The sequence below is a fragment of the Carassius carassius genome, chromosome 9 (genome assembly GCF_963082965.1).
Source record: "Carassius carassius chromosome 9, fCarCar2.1, whole genome shotgun sequence".
NCBI lineage: Eukaryota > Metazoa > Chordata > Actinopteri > Cypriniformes > Cyprinidae > Carassius > Carassius carassius.
The window spans coordinates 647,501-662,500 of NC_081763.1; the positions used below are offsets into that span (position 1 = coordinate 647,501).

Sequence of the window (15,000 nt, forward strand, 5' to 3'; positions counted from 1 at the left end):
TTTTTTGCAAGATTATTGGACAATTAGTGAAAATTTCCAAAAGTACTAACCCGGCCTATTAGATAATTACTGAAAAAATCCAAAAGTACTAACCTGGCCCAAACCTGCTTAGATTTGGAGATCAGTTGAGATCAGGCAAAGCCAGGTTGGTATGGCCGTAAGCGAAGGAGGCTGCAAAGAGAGGGCTATGTAAAGATCAGCCACTATAATCGCCAATGCATTATATAAGTAGGGAAGGAAACCCAAAAGCTTACAGCACCTGGTATTCCCAAAAGTACTATCCAGGCCTATTAGATAATTACTGAAAAAATCCAAAAGTACTAACCTGGCCCAAACCTGCTTACATTCTGAGATCGGGCATTGACTCTTTTTTTTTTTTTTTTTGCAAGATTATTGGACAATTAGTGAATATTTCCAAAAGTACTAACCAGGCCTATTAGATAATTACTGAAAAAATCCAAAAGTACTAACCTGGCCCAAACCTTCTTAGATTTGGAGATCAGTTGAGATCAGGCATAGCCAGGATGGTATGGCCATAAGCGAAGGAGGCTGCAAAGAGAGGGCTATTTAAAGATCAGCCACTATAATCGCCAGTGCTTTATATAAGTAGGGAAGGAAACCCAAAAGCTTACAGCACCTGGTATTCCCAGGCGGTCTCCCATCCAAGTACTAACCAGGCCCAAACCTGCTTAGCTTCCGAGATCAGACGAGATCGGGCATAGCCAGGTTGGTATGGCCGTAAGCGAAGGAGGCTGCAAAGAGAGGGCTATTTAAAGATCAGCCACTATAATCGCCAGTGCATTATATAAGTAGGGAAGGAAACCCAAAAGCTTACAGCACCTGGTATTCCCAAAAGTACTAACCAGGCCTATTAGATAATTACTGAAAAAATCCAAAAGTACTAACCTGGCCCAAACCTGCTTACATTCTGAGATCGGGCATTGACTCTTTTTTTTTTTTTTTTTGCAAGATTATTGGACAATTAGTGAAAATTTCCAAAAGTACTAACCAGGCCTATTAGATAATTACTGAAAAAATCCAAAAGTACTAACCTGGCCCAAACCTTCTTACATTCTGAGATCGGGCATTGACTCTTTTTTTTTTTTTTTTTTGCAAGATTTTTGGACAATTAATGAAAATTTCCAAAAGTACTAACCAGGCCTATTAGATAATTACTGAAAAAATCCAAAAGTACTAACCTGGCCCAAACCTGCTTACATTCTGAAATCGGGCATTGACTCTTTTTTTTTTTTGCAAGATTATTGGACAATTAGTGAAAATTTCCAAAAGTACTAACCAGGCCTATTAGATAATTACTGAAAAAATCCAAAAGTACTAACCTGGCCCAAACCTGCTTAGATTCGGAGATCAGTTGAGATCGGGCATAGCCAGGATGGTATGGCCATAAGCGAAGGAGGCTGCAAAGAGAGGGCTATTTAAAGATCAGCCACTATAATCGCCAGTGCTTTATATAAGTAGGGAAGGAAACCCAAAAGCTTACAGCACCTGGTATTCCCAGGCGGTCTCCCATCCAAGTACTAACCAGGCCCAAACCTGCTTAGCTTCCGAGATCAGACGAGATCGGGCATAGCCAGGCTGGTATGGCCGTAAGCGAAGGAGGCTGCAAAGAGAGGGCTATTTAAAGATCAGCCACTATAATCACCAGTGCATTATATAAGTAGGGAAGGAAACCCAAAAGCTTACAGCACCTGGTATTCCCAAAAGTACTATCCAGGCCTATTAGATAATTACTGAAAAAATCCAAAAGTACTAACCTGGCCCAAACCTGCTTACATTCTGAAATCGGGCATTGACTATTTTTTTTTTTTTTTTTTTTTTTTTTTTTGCAAGATTATTGGACAATTAGTGAAAATTTCCAAAAGTACTAACCAGGCCTATTAGATAATTACTGAAAAAATCCAAAAGTACTAACCTGGCCCAAACCTGCTTAGATTTGGAGATCAGTTGAGATCAGGCATAGCCAGGATGGTATGGCCGTAAGCGAAGGAGGCTGCAAAGAGAGGGCTATTAAAAGATCACCCACTATAATCGCCAGTGCATTATATAAGTAGGGAAGGAAACCCAAAAGCTTACAGCACCTGGTATTCCCAAAAGTACTAACCAGGCCTATCAGATAATTACTGAAAAAATCCAAAAGTACTAACCTGGCCCAAACCTGCTTACATTCTGAGATCGGGCATTGACTCTTTTTTTTTTTTTTTGCAAGATTATTGGACAATTAGTGAAAATTTCCAAAAATACTAACCAGGCCTATTAGATAATTACTGAAAAAATCCAAAAGTACTAACCTGGCCCAAACCTGCTAACATTCTGAGGTCGGGCATTGACTCTTTTTTTTTTTTGCAAGATTATTGGACAATTAGTGAAAATTTCCAAAAGTACTAACCAGGCCTATTAGATAATTACTGAAAAAATCCAAAAGTACTAACCTGGCCCAAACCTGCTTAGATTTGGAGATCAGACGAGATCGGGCATAGCCAGGAGTGTATGGCCATAAGCGAAGGAGGCTGCAAAGAGAGGGCTATTTAAAGATCAGCCACTATAATCGCCAGTGCTTTATATAAGTAGGGAAGGAAACCCAAAAGCTTACAGCACCTGGTATTCCCAGGCGGTCTCCCAACCAAGTACTAACCAGGCCCAAACCTGCTTAGCTTCCGAGATCAGACGAGATCGGGCATAGCTTTTTTTTTTTTTTTTTTTTTTTATTTAGTAAGCATAAATTTTACATTCAATCAAATAAACATTAGAAAAAACTAAAAAACATCCTTTTCAAGGCATTGCAATATGCATTTGCCCAAGAATCCACACAACATCTTTTGTAAATATTTTGTAAAAATTTCCCACCTTGTTTTCAAATATAAAATAATTATACAACGTTTGAACATAGTCTCCCACCATCCCTTTAAACAGTAACCACAAATTTAAAATAAAGTCCCTGTTTTTAGCCACATTTCTTCTTTTCCAAATTGCCTTTTTTGCCAAAATTAATAATAAATTAATTAGTTTCTTATTTGCATTATTCTCGTTCATTCCTAACATAAAATTCATCTCCCAGTTCAAATCCCCCTTATTATCCCTCAAAGCATTAATTGTCTCTTTTAGTTCTTTAAAAAAAGGGGTCAGTTTTTCACAATATAAAAACAAGTGTAAAATACCTTCATCAGCATTTTTACATACTTTGCACTGTGCATTTGTTTCTTTTAGCATTGCACACAATCGCATTTCAGTAAAAACCACATTGTGTCTTATAAAATAATCCAAACATTCTAGTTCCACATCCAAACATTGCCATTTTAGGATCTTCCAAATATCTTTCTCTTTGACTTCATTAAAATGCCTCATCCAAAATACATTAGCAATAGGTTTTTTAAAAACAGAATTTCTAAAAAAACAGTAAAACATTCCAACAGTTCCCAAATTTAAGTCAAACCACTTATCTTTCCATTTGAAAAACACATCCATTTTGTTTTCGCTTCTCCCCCCTTTGCTTATTTCATCCAGCCATTGCCTTGGGATTGCCTTTTTTACATCCTCATATTGTCTTCTTAAACCTGACATATTAAAATCCTCCTTCTCCTCTTCCATAGCATCTATAATGACCTGCAATGGTAAAAATCCCTCTTTATATTCCCATAAAACATCTCGTATTTTTAAAATTCCCACCTTCATCCATTTTTTAAAATAGATATCCTGCTCTTGTAGCTTTATCTTTCCATTCAGAAACAGAGGTTGATTTAAAACAACTTCCCTCCCCCTCGGATTAAAATCAACCTCTGTTAAAAAAAGTCTCCAAGCACTTAAAACTTCCTGATAAAATCCTGGTATACCCTCTAGCATCCAATTTTTGAGTTTCATCCATAAAATATTATCCCCCAATTTAAAATTCCCACATTTATTTAGATAAAAACCCATCATTTTTTTCCATTCAGCTTTGTTTGTCCTATCCAGATATTTTTTAACAACTTTCACCCTCATACTTTTCATTTTTTGTTCCACATCCACTAAACCCATCCCTCCCTCATCCAGCTGCCCTATTAATGTAAAATAAGCAATCCTTGGAGGCTTTTTATCCCATAAAAACTCTAAAACACATTTCTTTATCCTTTTTAAAACCCAGTTTGGCAATGGCATCACATGTAAAACATACCACATTTTAGACAACATTAACAAATTCACAATTAATATTTTCCCCCTCAAACTTAAAAACATGTTCCTCCAAAAAATCAACCTTCTCTCCATTCCACCTACTATCCCTTCCCACATATTATCTACTGCCACTTTTTCATTCTTTGCTAACACCACCCCTAAAATCTTTATTTCCTGTACCTCCATGAACTTAAACACCCCTGCTAAATCCACCACCCCTCCAAATTTCATATACACAGTTTTTTCTTCATTGATTTTTGCACCCGTCCCATCACAATAGTATTTAATTTTTTCCATAACCTTTTTAACGCTTTCCATATTTTCCACCACAATTGTTGTATCATCTGCGTATTGAAAGATTTTCTTAAATTCCCCTTCCTCTTCCATTTTTATTCCTTTTATTCCTTCCTCCTTATTTATTAAAAGTCCTAAAGGTTCTGCCACCAAAGAATAAAGCTGTGCTGATAACGGACACCCCTGCCTTATAGACCTTAAAACTTTAAAAGGTTGACTTAAAAATCCATTACATTTTACTTTCGTTAAGATATCCTTGTATAAAATTGCAATCCATTTAATAAAATTTTCCCCAAAACCGAACTTCTTTAAAACAGAAAATAAGAATTTATGCTCCACTCTATCAAATGCTTTTTCAAAATCCAACCTTATAACATATGCTTTCTTTTCCTTTTCTTTTATATAACCTATTATGTCTCTTATGCTACTTGTAATGTCTGCTATGTCCCTCCCTTTTACACCATATGCTTGATTAGTTTCAATTATACTTGGCATTACATTCTTCAATCTGTTAGCTAAAACTTTAGCTAAAATCTTAAAATCAGTATTTAGCATTGTGATGGGTCTAAAATTCTTCAAATTTGTTTTATCACCTTGTTTCTTATAAATTATTTTCATTAAACCTAACCCCATTCTTGGATTGACTCCTTCTTTCCTAAAAATATCATCATAAATCCCCTTTAAAATCACACTGAGTTTTTCTTTAAAAACTTTGTAAAATTCACTTCCAATACCATCTATTCCTGGACTCTTTTTTACTCTTAGGGAGTTTATAGCTTGTATAATTTCTTCCATTTCTATCTCCTTTTCACAGTCTATTTTATCTTCTTCTCCAACTTTCCTAGTTATTCTTTGCAACAAAACATTTCCCTTCTCCTCCTCCACCCCTTCTGATTTAAAAAGCTTTTCATAAAAAGTCTCTATTTCTTTTAAAATCTCTCCTGTATTAAAAACCGACTGGCCATCTCTGTTTTTAAGCTCTTTGATCATTTCAGCTTTTCCCCTACTTTTTTCGAGATTAAAAAAGAATCTGTTACATTTTTCCCCCTCTATTGTGTATTTAGCTTTACTTCTCAACATCGCTCCCTGGCATTTGTCTTCCTCCATTTTTTTAAGCTTCTCCTCCATTTCAAACACTTTTTGCACATTTACTTCATTTTTGTTTAACTCTTCTTTTAACGTTCTTCTTATTTCTTTTTCCTTTGTCCTTTTCACCCTTTGCAGTATATTACAGAAATTAATTGAATATTTCTTTATTTCAAATTTCACATTTTCCCACCATTGTCTTTTATCTTCTAAATACATTGCATCTTTTTTTTCCTCATCTAATAAATTCTCTATCCCATTTTTAAAACTTTCATGATTTAAGATTTCTGTATTTAAAATCCATACCCCAGGCCCTTTCGTTTCCCTTTTAAAATCCATCCTCATTAAAACCATTTTATGATCACTTAAAGTTGTTTCTTTATAAAGTACATCATCAATAAAACAATCCAAATTTCTTGTGCTCAGAAAATAATCTATCCTAGTTTGGCACATAAAATTCCCAACTAACTGTTTTCTGGAATATTCTCTCTTTTTTCCATTTCTTTCTCTCCAAACATCAATCATATTTTTTTCTTCCATCAATAATTTAAGTTCCTTCCTTCCACCGTCCGTCCTAAAAACCATCCCATTAGCCATGTCTATTTTGCTAAAAACAGTATTAAAATCCCCTGCAACCACCACCCTTTTCCATTTCTCTATTATGTCTCTTAAAACATTAAAATACATTTTCTTATCCTTTTCCTCATTTGGTGCATGTATATTTACTACAATAAATTTTTCATCCTCAAAATCAATTTCTACTGCAATACATTTCCCTTTTTTATCATCATAGATTTGTTTTGTCATAGTAGCTTTCCCTTTTTTAATCAAAATAGCCACTCCTCCTCCCAAACTTTTCTCCCCGTTACTAAAAAATATTTCCCCATCCCACCTTCTTTTAAAATCTTCCATTACATTTCCTTTCCAGTTAGTTTCTTGCAATAAAATCATATCATCATTTTTACACAACTCTTTCATCTTTTCAAATTTCAAAACATTCAATAATCCTCTTGCATTAAAGGACACAATTCTCAACACCATAAAGTAAAACAAAAACGATAAAATACCCATCTTATTAGTCCATATCTTCTCCCTCTTCTAAAAGTCCACCACTGTCCTGATTTTCTGTAAACACTTCCTTCACCACTCTTTTCCTTGCTTTTTCAATATTTGGTGTTACCTTTTTCACTCTTCTTCTTTTGTTCGATGCCCCCGTGCTCCCACCATCCGTGATGTTTCCACTCTCAATGTCTAGTTCCCCTTCTTCGTTGACTGCTTCCTGCTCCTCCACTTTGTCTAGTATATTCTGTATACTCGCCGTTATCTGCATTGGTGTCCATGTCTCTTCCTCTTCCTGTGTTGATGTTGTTAATTCATGTCCATTTCCTATGTTCTTTTCCTTGGATTTTTCTGCGTCCTCCTGTTGCTCCTCCTCATTATCATTCTCATGCATTTGCCCGCTCACTTGATCCTCTTCCTGTTGCTCATTGTCCATCCAACATTCACATTTGTCCAATGTCATTTTACAGTCTGGGCACCTTATCGCAGTACAGTCTCTTGCGAAATGGCCTCTTTCCTCGCATTTGTGACATTTGAAGTCCGGACAGTCCTTCATTATATGGTCAGGGCTCATACACAGTCTACAGGTCTTCACCTGCTTACTGTGTATCACCCTAAAGTATTGAGGGCCTCCCTCGGTCTCCATCCTTGTGCTGTATGGTAAAGAAGCCACTTCCTTTGGAAAACGCACTCTTAAGAACCTCGTTCCATCTTCTATATGGGTGCCCGAGTAGAATCTCCTCCTTATTTGAGAAATGGGTGTTACTCCCCATCCTTCAAGCTTATTTAAAATCTCATGGTCATTCATGTATGCAGGCAAATGCATGAACGAGACAACAAAGTCTCTGTTGTGTAACTTTTTGATTTCACAAATTTTACCTTTAATGGTTAGTCCATCAACCAGTTTCTCAGTGTCCTCTTCATGCTCCAATGTAATCTCATATTCCCTCATCTGCTTAGGTCGTATTGCTAAAATTCTTGTTACTTCAATCTTTTCTGTTAGTGCTTTTATAATATCCTCTGCTCTCCCGTCTTGTACCTCCGACAAATCCACCACCACAGTCGCTTCTTTTGTGTAAATCCTCTTATCAGTTATTTCATTGTAATCCTTTTCTCTTTGTCGATAACCCAGTCCATTTTCTGCTTGCCTCCGTGTTCCTCGTGTCAAATCCATGTCAGTTGCCATTAATCTATCCATTTTACATAAAACAAACCCCGACAGATCCCTCCCAAACAGCAGAGCTGTTGGGAGGACACAAATAAAACAAAAATAACAAAATACTACAAACAAAAACACTTATTTTAACCAAACCAAAATAACAAAACACAAAAAGTTTGGGTGAGCCTCCCTCACCCCTCTCTGGCACAATCACTTCCTGTTTGCTCACTAGTGCCTCTAGTGTGCTCAGGCTGGTATGGCCGTAAGCGAAGGAGGCTGCAAAGAGAGGGCTATTTAAAGATCAGCCACTATAATCGCCAGTGCATTATATAAGTAGGGAAGGAAACTCAAAAGCCTACAGCACCTGGTATTCCCAAAAGTACTAACCAGGCCTATTAGATAATTACTGAAAAAATCCAAAAGTACTAACCTGGCCCAAACCTGCTTACATTCTGAGATCGGGCATTGACTCTTTTTTTTTTTTTTTTGCAAGATTATTGGACAATTAGTGAAAATTTCGAAAAGTACTAACCAGGCCTATTAGATAATTACTGAAAAAATCCAAAAGTACTAACCTGGCCCAAACCTGCTTACATTCTGAGATCGGGCATTGACTTTTTTTTTTTTTTTTTTGCAAGATTATTGGACAATTAATGAAAATTTCCAAAAGTACTAACCAGGCCTATTAGATAATTACTGAAAAAATCCAAAAGTACTAACCTGGCCCAAACCTGCTTAGATTTGGAGATCAGTTGAGATCGGGCATAGCCAGGAGTGTATGGCCATAAGCGAAGGAGGCTGCAAAGAGAGGGCTATTTAAAGATCAGCCACTATAATCGCCAGTGCTTTATATAAGTAGGGAAGGAAACCCAAAAGCTTACAGCACCTGGTATTCCCAGGCGGTCTCCCAACCAAGTACTAACCAGGCCCAAACCTGCTTAGCTTCCGAGATCAGACGAGATCGGGCATAGCCAGGTTGGTATGGCCGTAAGCGAAGGAGGCTGCAAAGAGAGGGCTATTTAAAGATCAGCCACTATAATCGCCAGTGCATTATATAAGTAGGGAAGGAAACCCAAAAGCCTACAGCACCTGGTATTCCCAAAAGTACTAACCAGGCCTATTAGATAATTACTGAAAAAATCCAAAAGTACTAACCTGGCCCAAACCTGCTTACATTCTGAGATCGGGCATTGACTCTTTTTTTTTTTTTTTTTTTGCAAGATTATTGGACAATTAGTGAAAATTTCCAAAAGTACTAACCAGGCCTATTAGATAATTACTGAAAAAATCCAAAAGTACTAACCTGGCCCAAACCTTCTTACATTCTGAGATCGGGCATTGACTCTTTTTTTTTTTTTTTTTTGCAAGATTTTTGGACAATTAGTGAAAATTTCCAAAAGTACTAACCAGGCCTATTAGATAATTACTGAAAAAATCCAAAAGTACTAACCTGGCCCAAACCTGCTTACATTCTGAGATCGGGCATTGACTCTTTTTTTTTTTTTTTTTTGCAAGATTTTTGGACAATTAGTGAAAATTTCCAAAAGTACTAACCAGGCCTATTAGATAATTACTAAAAAAATCCAAAAGTACTAACCTGGCCCAAACCTGCTTAGATTTGGAGATCAGTTGAGATCAGGCAAAGCCAGGTTGGTATGGCCGTAAGCGAAGGAGGCTGCAAAGAGAGGGCTATTTAAAGATCAGCCACTATAATCGCCAATGCATTATATAAGTAGGGAAGGAAACCCAAAAGCTTACAGCACCTGGTATTCCCAAAAGTACTATCCAGGCCTATTAGATAATTACTGAAAAAATCCAAAAGTACTAACCTGGCCCAAACCTGCTTACATTCTGAGATCGGGCATTGACTTTTTTTTTTTTTTTTTTTTTGCAAGATTATTGGACAATTAGTGAAAATTTCCAAAAGTACTAACCAGGCCTATTAGATAATTACTGAAAAAATCCAAAAGTACTAACCTGGCCCAAACCTTCTTAGATTTGGAGATCAGTTGAGATCAGGCATAGCCAGGATGGTATGGCCATAAGCGAAGGAGGCTGCAAAGAGAGGGCTATTTAAAGATCAGCCACTATAATCGCCAGTGCTTTATATAAGTAGGGAAGGAAACCCAAAAGCTTACAGCACCTGGTATTCCCAGGCGGTCTCCCATCCAAGTACTAACCAGGCCCAAACCTGCTTAGCTTCCGAGATCAGACGAGATCGGGCATAGCCAGGTTGGTATGGCCGTAAGCGAAGGAGGCTGCAAAGAGAGGGCTATTTAAAGATCAGCCACTATAATCGCCAGTGCATTATATAAGTAGGGAAGGAAACCCAAAAGCTTACAGCACCTGGTATTCCCAAAAGTACTAACCAGGCCTATTAGATAATTACTGAAAAAATCCAAAAGTACTAACCTGGCCCAAACCTGCTTACATTCTGAGATCGGGCATTGACTTTTTTTTTTTTTTTTTTTGCAAGATTATTGGACAATTAGTGAAAATTTCCAAAAGTACTAACCAGGCCTATTAGATAATTACTGAAAAAATCCAAAAGTACTAACCTGGCCCAAACCTGCTTAGATTTGGAGATCAGTTGAGATCGGGCATAGCCAGGAGTGTATGGCCATAAGCGAAGGAGGCTGCAAAGAGAGGGCTATTTAAAGATCAGCCACTATAATCGCCAGTGCTTTATATAAGTAGGGAAGGAAACCCAAAAGCTTACAGCACCTGGTATTCCCAGGCGGTCTGCCAACCAAGTACTAACCAGGCCCAAACCTGCTTAGCTTCCGAGATCAGACGAGATCGGGCATAGCCAGGTTGGTATGGCCGTAAGCGAAGGAGGCTGCAAAGAGAGGGCTATTTAAAGATCAGCCACTATAATCGCCAGTGCATTATATAAGTAGGGAAGGAAACCCAAAAGCCTACAGCACCTGGTATTCCCAAAAGTACTAACCAGGCCTATTAGATAATTACTGAAAAAATCCAAAAGTACTAACCTGGCCCAAACCTGCTTACATTCTGAGATCGGGCATTGACTCTTTTTTTTTTTTTTTTTTGCAAGATTATTGGACAATTAGTGAAAATTTCCAAAAGTACTAACCAGGCCTATTAGATAATTACTGAAAAAATCCAAAAGTACTAACCTGGCCCAAACCTGCTTACATTCTGAGATCGGGCATTGACTCTTTTTTGTTTTTTTACAAGATTATTAGACAATTAGTGAATTTTTTCCAAAAGTACTAACCAGGCCTATTAGATAATTACTGAAAAAATCCAAAAGTACTAACCTGGCCCAAACCTGCTTACATTCTGAGATCGGGCATTGACTTTTTTTTTTTTTTTTGCAAGATTATTAGACAATTAGTGAAAATTTCCTAAAGTACTAACCAGGCCTATTAGATAATTACTGAAAAAATCCAAAAGTACTAACCTGGCCCAAACCTGCTTAGATTTGGAGATCAGTTGAGATCGGGCATAGCCAGGATGGTATGGCCATAAGCGAAGGAGGCTGCAAAAAGAGGGCTATTTAAAGATCAGCCACTATAAATCGCCAGTGCTTTATATAAGTAGGGAAGGAAACCCAAAAGCTTCCAGCACCTGGTATTCCCAGGCGATCTCCCATCCAAGTACTAACCAGGCCCAAACCTGCTTAGCTTCCGAGATCAGACGAGATTTTTTTTTTAAAATCACAAAATACAAACATTAACAATACATCTCCACAAATATTTAAAGATCTTCCGGTAACAGAACTTCATTAAGACAATCATTAAAAACAATCTTATCATCCCCTGCTTTTAAAAAAACCTTTGGTTTCTCATTCTCAGTTTCTTTTTCATTATCCTCAATATTTTTAATCCAATGTTCTGGCAATGCTAATTTTAATTTTGTATATTGTTCTTCAATTTTCCCTTTGTTTTCTATATCTTCTCTTTCCTCAAGTGAATCAATTATTGCTTGTGTAGGTAAAAATCCAGGTTTCACTTCATATAAAATGTCTTTTATTTGTCTAAAACCTACTGCGTACCAGTTTTCATAAAACATGTGCTTTTTGCTTTTATTATATTGATTTAAAAATAGGGGTTGCTGTAGGTACTGTTTTCTCCCTTTAATCTCTACGTACACATTATCATAAAACATTTTCCAACTTCTCAACAATTCCTTATAAAACTCTGGTATATTTTCTATCATATTATCCTTAAAAGCCATCCATAAAAAATCATCTCCTATTTGTCCGCATTTATTAATAACATAATTCATGACACTTTTCCATGGAATGTTGTCTTTGTTAAAAAACTTTTTTACTGTTTTAATTCTCATGCTTTTCATTCTCAGCCATGGATCTATTAGTCCTAATCCTCCATCTTCCACCTTTCGATCCCAAAGAAACTTTAAAATCATAGTTTTTATTCTCTTATATACCCAAATTGGTAAACTAACGACACTTAAAACATACCACATTTTGGATAAAAAAAGAGAATTCAAGACAAGTACCTTCCCTTTTAGAAACAGTACTCTCTGTTTCCAAAAATTTAATCTTTTTTCCATTTTGTTTACAGTTTCGTCCCAATTTATTTCTCTAGTTTTAATTTCATCATATCCAAGTGTAATGCCTAAAATTTTTATATTATTTTTTTGTTCTTTTAACTGCCAATTTCTTTTTGAAATGTCCACTTTTCCAATCTTAATGTATTCGCTTTTTTCCTTATTTACTTTTGCACCCGAACCTCGACAGTATTTATCAATAATTCCCATAGCTTTTTCAGCACTATTAAAATCTTTTAAAATCAGAGTAGTATCATCTGCATACTGAAACAATTTTTGTTCTATTACATTGTCTTCTATTAAAAAACCTTTTATTTCTTTTTCTCCATTTATTGCTAAACCTAACGGTTCAGCAACTAAAGTATATAATAAAGCTGATAAGGGACATCCTTGTCTTATAGATCTAGATATTCCTATGAAGTCTGTTAAAAAACCATTTATTTTAAAACAGCTAAAAATATCTGTATGAAAACATTTCATCCACTTTATAAAATTATTACCAAAACCAAACTGTTGAATTAAATCAAATAAATATTTGTGCTCAACTCTGTCAAATGCCTTTTCTAGATCTATACTGATTAAAAAACCATCACTCTTTTTCTCTTTTATGTACCAAATTAAATCTCTAATGCTTGTTACTGTATCCACTATATCTCTTCCTAATACGCCATATGCTTGATTAGTCGTAATGATGTGGGGAACTACTTTTTTAGGTCTATTCGCTAAAATCTTGGCTAATATTTTATAATCTGTGTTGAGCATACTTAATGGTCTGTAATTTTGCAAATCATCTTTATTCCCTTTCTTTTTATAAATTATTTTAATCATGCCCTTCTTCATACTCTCACTCAATTGTCCATTCTTAAAAATGGCTATGAAAAGATCTTTCAAAATAGGTATTAAAACATCTTTAAAAACCTTATAAAATTCAGATGATAAACCATCTAAACCAGGACTTTTCCCATTACTTAATTTCATTATAGCTTCGTTTATCTCCTCTTCTGTTATATCACTATCACACATTTTTTTATCATCCTCTTTTACTTTAACTTTGATTTGATTTAACAAAAATACTTCATCCTCCTCATTAACTCCCTTTTTCTTAAATAAAACACCAAAAAAATCCTTCACCGCTTTTAAAATCCCTTCTTTATCTTTTATATTTTTACCTTCCATTGAAACATTCTTTATTAAAATCAGCTTTTTGTCTAGTCTTTTCTGCATCATAGAAACACTTTGTACTTCTTTCCCCTTCCACTGTATTCCTTATCTTACTTCTTATTCTAGCACCCACACATTTGTCCTCTTCCACTTTTTTGAGTTTCTCTTCCAATATTACTATTTTCCTAATATCCGTATTTCCTTCAGTTATCTTTTTCATTTCATTTTCCCATTCTTTATTTAGTTCCCTTTCTTTAGCTCTTTTTGCTTTCTGTATTTTTTTAGAACATTCAATAGAAAAACTTTTGATATCTGATTTTATATTGTCCCACCACACACATATTGCTTCATCATATAAAACATCATCTACACTATTAATAATTAGATTTTCCATTTCCATTTTATACAATTCGTTCTTTAAAAGCTGTGTATTAACCACCCATACACCTGGTCCTCTCTCAACTCCACTAAAATCCATCATTACGTATAAAAAATCATGATCACTCCCGCTATACATTTTATAAAAAACTTTTGAAATAAAATGCTCAAATCTTCTGTCACATAAAATGAAATCTATTCTGCTTTGTTTTAAAATTGTATTAACCCACTGTCTTCTCGAATATTCTCTTTTGACTCTGTTTCTATCTCTCCATACATCTACAAATTTATGTTCAGCCATCATACATTTCAATTCTTTTCTTCCAACATCAGCTCTATACACCATAAAATCTTCAACATCTATTCTTTCTAAAACAGTATTAAAATCTCCTATAACAATGACATTCTTCCATCCATTAATCAAAACACTCAATTCTTTAAAAAAAGTAACTCTTTCCATATCTTCATTTGGAGCATGTATATTACATATTGTTATTTCTTCTCCCCTATCCATAATTTTAACAGTTAAAATCCTGCCATTGTTATCTTTAAATAAAACATTCGTTGATTCTACTACTCCCCTTCTAATTAGTATTGCCAAGCCTTTTTTCTTATTTAAGTCATTACTGTACCATATTTCTCCATCCCAACATTTTTTAAAATCATTAACTATTGTTTCATTCCATCCAGTCTCTTGTATACATAAAATATCACTTTGTTTTGTTAAATTCATTATATTTTCAAACTTCAGCTTAGATGACAACCCTCTAACATTAATGGAGACCAAACATAAATTACTCATAATGAAATAAAAGAAAAAACACAAACCAAAACAACCCATCATACATATGCGGTCTCTCTTAATATCTAGGAATTTAGATCTACTTTATCTTCATTTAGCCTTGCTCTGTCTTCTCTTCTTAACTTTTGTTTCTTTAATACTTGTTTAATATGTATTTCCGGTACTCTTAACATTTTACGTCTTCTGTTCATAATGTCCGATAGTCTGCTTTCAAGCTCAAGGTTAATTTCATCAGTTTCCTCATCACTTACCTCCTCTTTATTCCACCCAGCTGCAATTTCACTCGTTGTTGCACATTCCTTTTCTTTCATTTGTCCATCATTAGCAACAGTTTGATGTGTCTCAGTCTCCATTA

General features: G+C 35.4%; 5 non-coding genes across 5 annotated transcripts; all 5 read right to left on the reverse strand.

Moving 5' to 3' along the window:
* Positions 1 to 625: 625 nt before the first annotated feature.
* On the reverse strand, positions 626 to 744 carry LOC132149992 (5S ribosomal RNA). Its single transcript, XR_009435244.1, has one exon. It is a non-coding gene; the product is annotated as a 5S ribosomal RNA (ribosomal RNA).
* Positions 745 to 1,494: 750 nt separating this feature from the next.
* LOC132150963 (5S ribosomal RNA) lies at positions 1,495 to 1,613 on the reverse strand. The gene has a single exon (XR_009436133.1). It is a non-coding gene; the product is annotated as a 5S ribosomal RNA (ribosomal RNA).
* A 7,026-nt stretch (positions 1,614 to 8,639) lies between these two features.
* On the reverse strand, positions 8,640 to 8,758 carry LOC132150992 (5S ribosomal RNA). The gene has a single exon (XR_009436160.1). It is a non-coding gene; the product is annotated as a 5S ribosomal RNA (ribosomal RNA).
* Positions 8,759 to 9,896: 1,138 nt separating this feature from the next.
* Positions 9,897 to 10,015, reverse strand: LOC132150003 (5S ribosomal RNA). The gene has a single exon (XR_009435255.1). It is a non-coding gene; the product is annotated as a 5S ribosomal RNA (ribosomal RNA).
* A 462-nt stretch (positions 10,016 to 10,477) lies between these two features.
* LOC132150127 (5S ribosomal RNA) lies at positions 10,478 to 10,596 on the reverse strand. Its single transcript, XR_009435371.1, has one exon. It is a non-coding gene; the product is annotated as a 5S ribosomal RNA (ribosomal RNA).
* Positions 10,597 to 15,000: the final 4,404 nt, after the last annotated feature.